This window comes from Hipposideros armiger, unplaced genomic scaffold (assembly GCF_001890085.2).
Source record: "Hipposideros armiger isolate ML-2016 unplaced genomic scaffold, ASM189008v1 scaffold_94, whole genome shotgun sequence".
NCBI lineage: Eukaryota > Metazoa > Chordata > Mammalia > Chiroptera > Hipposideridae > Hipposideros > Hipposideros armiger.
Window position 1 is genome coordinate 3,609,706 of NW_017731444.1, and position 5,382 is coordinate 3,615,087.

General features: G+C 45.5%; 1 protein-coding gene across 2 annotated transcripts in view; it reads left to right on the forward strand.

Annotated features, from left to right (window-relative positions):
* Window positions 1–4,675: 4,675 nt before the first annotated feature.
* Window positions 4,676–5,382, forward strand: part of HCK (HCK proto-oncogene, Src family tyrosine kinase) — a 36,828-nt gene continuing 36,121 nt past the window's right edge. The window contains exon 1 of one of the 2 annotated variants that reach the window (XM_019645762.1): window positions 4,676–4,992. The gene's annotated coding sequence lies outside the window, so the exon portion shown is untranslated. The remainder of the gene's footprint in view (window positions 4,993–5,382) is intronic. The other variant, XM_019645761.1, reaches the window with a different exon arrangement.

Here is a 5,382-nt window from a genome sequence, read left to right on the forward strand (position 1 = left end):
TTTTATATCCCCACCAGCAGCTCTGTATGAGGGTTGTAATTTCTGTATATTCTCATCGACGCTTGCTAGTATCTGTTCTTTTTATTATAACCATTCTAATGGATGAGAAGTGATATTTCACTGTGTCTTTAATTTGTATTTCTCTAATGACTAATGATATTAAGCATCTTTTCATGTGCTTACTAGCTATTTCTATAGCTTCTTTGGAGAAATGTTTATTCAGATCTTTTGTCCACTTTTCAACTATGTTGCCTTTTTATTATTGAGTTGTAAGTGTTACTTATATATTCTGGCTACCAGTCCTTTATAAGATTTATGATTTGCAAACATTTTCTCTCATTCTGTGGGTTGTCTTTTCATTTTCTTGTTTGTATCATCAGCAGTACACGTTTTTAGCTTTAATGAAGTCCAGTTTATTTATTTTCCTTTTGTCACATCTGTCACATCTAAGAAGGCTTTGTCTAACCCAAGGTCATTAACATTTACTATTAAGGGTTTTATAGTTTTAGCTCACACATCTAAGTCTATGATCCATATTGAGTTAATTTTTGTGAATGGTGTGAAGCGGTGGTCCAACTTCATTATTTTGCATGGGAATATCCAGTTGTTCCTGCACCATTTATTGAAAAGACTATTCTTTCCCCCATTGAATTGTCTTGGCATCCTTATTTTGAAAGCTGTGTGGCTATAATTGTGAGGATTTATTTCTGAACTCTCAATTCTGTTCCATTGATCTGTATGTCTATCCTAATGCCAGTACCACACTATCTTGATTACTAGCTTTGTAGTAAGTTTTAAAATTGGGAAGTGTGAGTCCTGCAACTTTATTTTGCTTTTTCAAGATTGTTTTGGCTGTTCTGGGATCCTTGCATTTCCAAATGAATTTCAGGATGAACTTGTCTATTTTTTTAAGGGTTTATTGGGGAAGTGGGGGGAGGGAACCACCGTGGGGAATTCGGGAAAGGGAACCAACCAGGTGGTTGTCCTCTTGTTTTCCGTTTAATTTTGGGAGAAGTTGGCTTAACTGGCCCATGTTGGTATTATCATTGCGCTCTTCCCGGGTGAGGCAGTCGCTTGCCCACCATTGACCGGCCACTAATGGCGGCTCACAGCAGCTCATGAAAGCGCACGCCAGCTGCCAGCCAGCCCCACGGCAGCCTACGCCGTCACCGGTGACTCACGGGCAGCCCAGCTCCAGGTTGAGCTATTGTTCACCATCTTAGCTGTGAGGATGCAGCATCAGTGGCTCTAATGTGGGATCCGAACCAGGGCCCTGCTGCTCAGAGCTGGCGTCCCAAGCCAACTCTTAACCAACATACCACTTGGCTGGCCTTGAACTTGTTTATTTTTTTTTTAAAAGAAAAAGACATCTAGAGTTTTGATAGGAATTATGTTGATCGATTTGGGGAGCATCATCATCTTAAGAATATTAGGTCTTCCAATCCACAAAGGGATATCTTCTTCGTGAGTTATCTTTCCCATTTCAGGCACTTTATTTGGGTCTTCTTAAATTTCTTTCAAGAATGTTTCTTAGTTTTCAGACTATCTTGCACCTCTTTTGTTAAATTTATTCCCAAGTATTTTATTCTTTTTGGTGATATGGTAAATTAAATTGTTTTTCTTAACTTAATTTTCAGATTGTTCATTGCTAGTGGATAAAAATACAATTCGTTTTCATATAATACATCCTTATATATTTTGACAATTGCTTCATACTCTATTATTGTATTATAATTTATTTTTTCCAGTCCCCAAGTGATGGATATTTAGGTTGTTTTCAGTTCTTTCCTAGTAAAAACAGTGCTGCAATGACTCTCCTTGTACGTACCCATGAAGTCTCAAACATTTTGATCTTTTCTTTCTCTGAGCTCCTGCAATAGTCAATTCCCCTCACCCCGGCCCATGCCATCATTATCTTGCCCTTGGATGACTGCCTCAGCCTGCTCACTGGGTTCCTCCTGGTGCCTTCAATCCATTCTCCACCCAGCAGCCAGAGAGATTCCATTAAAACACAAGCCAGTGTGGCTTACTCCTCTGCTCAAAACCCTCCAATAGCTCCCATCTCATGTCAATTAAAGTATACTATCAATACCAAGACATTCATGGCCTCATGTTATGACCCCACTACCTCTCCAGCATCATCTATATCATTCTCCCCTGCACCCACTCTGTTTCAGGTACACTGGCCTCCTTGAATTCCTTAACCACCCCAGTATGGTTGCATCTCGGGACCTTTGCTATTACTGTCCCTTCCGCTTGGAACACACTTCCCCTAGATTATCACATGACGTATTCCTCCCGTTCAGTAGGTCTCTGTTTACATGGCCCCTCTTTAGAGAGGTCTTCCCTGACCACTCTGTCTCAAGTCACACTATCACTCCTCCCCCCACCCTTGCTACCTCTCCCCTTGCCCTACTTTATTTTTCTTATAATTCTTATCACCCTTGAACACAAGATGCTAGTTGAGTCTCACAATGACTCACTGAGCTAAATACTATTATTATTCCCACTTGATGGATGAGGAAACTGAGGTCAGGGAGGTGACGTGATTTGTGCAAGATCACTCAGTTGATAAATGGTCATGTCAGGGTTTGAACTCTAGTCTGACTCCAAAGATGCAGTATTTAACAGGACTCCTCGTGGTCAGTTATATTCCCCATGATGAATGAATGAATGAATGAATGAATAGGCAAAAGGTTTACCACCACAAATACTGGTAAGACAGTGTTTTAGGATAAAATTTGTAATTGTATAAGTGTCCTTTGATTCTAATATGAGTTAGAAGGGAAATATTAATATTTTTAAATTAAAAATAATTACAATACTAAACTGGCAAGATATAAAGAAACTGGAAACCATACATTGCTGGTGGGATTGCAAATGGTTTAATCATTTAAAAAAACAATTTAGTAATTTATTATACAGTTAAACATACACTTACAATATGATCCAGCAACTCCAGTTTTAAGTATTTAACCAAGAGAAATCAAAACATGTCCACACAAAACCTTGTACAAGAATGTTCATAGCAGCTTTATTCATGTAGCCTGAAACTGAAAACAACCCAAATGTCCATCAAAAAGGAAACGGATAAACAAATAGTGATTTATACTATGGAATACTACTCAGTAGTAAAAAGAAACAAAATACTGGGACATGTAACAACATGGAAAATCTCAAAAGCAATATGTGAGTAAAAGAAGGCAGACATAAAAGAAACATACTGTATGATTGCATTTAAGTAAATTCTGGAAAAGACAAAGCTAGTCTATAATGACAAAAAGCCAATCAGTGGTTACCTAAGGCAATGGGTGGAAGCAATTGACTGCAACAGGGTATAAGGGAACATTTTGGAGTGATAGAAGTATTCTGTATCTTGATTAGGGTGATGGTTACACAGGGGATATACATTTGCCAACATTCTTCAAGAGGAATGTTTATAATGGTGCATTTTATTTATAAAAGCATTCCACAATAAAATTGATAGGAGCTTAGGGAACATGTACAAGGATTTATATTGCAGCATTATTTTAATAGCAAAAAAAAAAAAAAGCAATCCGGTTAACAGGAGAATGTTTCAGGTATCTGTGGTCCTTTGCCATCACAATGGCAATCTTGTGAGAAAAGACATAGCTGACGCTGACCGTCTCCTGTCCCCAGAACCTTCATCTCTTTTCCTGGAGGAGGGATTTCTCTCCCCCTCCATTTGCAAAGTCCTCTGAACTGCCGGGAAACCGACCAGGAATGAGCCAGGGCGGTTCCTGCGGGCGAGGAACTTTGCATGGCGTTTGAATAGCGCGGGGCCAGTGTAGCGGAAACCGCCAACCACAGAAGGGCCAGGAAGGCTCGGGACGCGGCGTGGGGGAGGGGAGGGCTAGAAGGAGGGGATTGAATGGTGGGAGAAATATTATAGATCAGAATGATTGGGGTCGGGGGGTCGGGCGGGGGAGGGATTAGAACACAGAGTGAAGAGGGTGGGGTTAGAATCCTTTGATGAGGGGGTGAGGGTAGGATCCCTGGAGGGCTGGGATGGAATCTTTGGATGGAACGGACTAGAATTTAGGGGGAGGGGTGTGGATTCAAATTCTTTGGGTACAAGGCTGGGATCGCCCAAGAGCGGGATTAGAATCCCGGGGTTAGTGTTATATATCTTGAGGGCTGGGTTAGAACCCTTTGAAGAGAGCAGTAGGATCCTTCGGTTGGCCGGTTTAGAGTCCTTGGGGCAGGATTAGAAACCTCGGGTGAGCAAGGTTCAAGATCCTTCGAATGTGGGATTCAAAATCATTTGGGGCAGAGTTAGGATCTTGGGAGGAGGAGACGGGGTGTTGGGGTTCTTGGGGAGCGGGTTATGATCCTGGGGGTGGGGTTTAATCCCTTCGGGTTAGCATGTCGGGAGGCGGAATTGGAATTCACTAAGAGAGGTGTTAGGATACTTGGTGGGGAGGATGGGGTCAGGATCTTTGGGAGAGCGGTTAAAATTCTTGGGGGCGGGGTTATTATCCATCAGGGACTGGGTTAGGATTCTTTGGGGCAAGGTTAGAAGCCTCCGATGGCGTGCGACATTAACAAATCCTTAGGCAGCGGGATTAGGATCCTGGGAGGTGGGGGCGGAGATTAGGATCCCCGGGGTGGGGTTAGAATCTCCTGGGGGAGGGGGGAGGATGATTGGGGCGGGGTTAGCACCGCTCGGGGCGCGGCTAAGGAGCCCAGATGGCCTGTGGGCGCCACCGAGTACCCGGGTCCAGCCCCGGCATACGGCGAGGGCCTAGAGGCGAGTGGGACCCTAGGGGAACCAGGAAAGGTCAGCGCCCGAGGAGCCCGAAAAGCCCCGCGGCACGGAAGCACCTCGGAGGGCCGCCCCAGTCTCGTCTTCAAACTCAGTCCGTCTTCCTTCGTGCACAGCCCCCCTGGGGCCCCGGGAGCTGCTGAGCTGGGGGGGCGCTCGAGCTGTGAGGATCCGGGCTGCCCGCAGGACGAGGAGCCGGCGCCCAGGTGAGTGCCGCGAACGGGGGGACGGGGGACACCCGCCTGTGAGCTCAGCCTGATGGTCTTCCCGCTGCGGAGGGAGTCCGAATGGCGGGCAGGGCAGGCTGGGGTGCTGGAGGAAGGGACCGTCGGGGGACCGGCAGACAGGCGGTGGGAGAGAGAGTGCCCAGATGAAGGGCGGAATTGCCCAGCTGCCAACCTGCGAGAGCTGGAGCAGAGGGGAAGCTTGGGCCGCCGAGCGACTTTATGCTGGAGCAGCCACTTCTCTGGGCTGTCCAGGTTCCCCTTCTGCAAAAGAAAAGCGGTGGGAGAGAGAGTGCCCAGATGAAGGGCGGAATTGCCCAGCTGCCAACCTGCGAGAGCTGGAGCAGAGGGGAAGCTTGGGCCGCCGAGCGA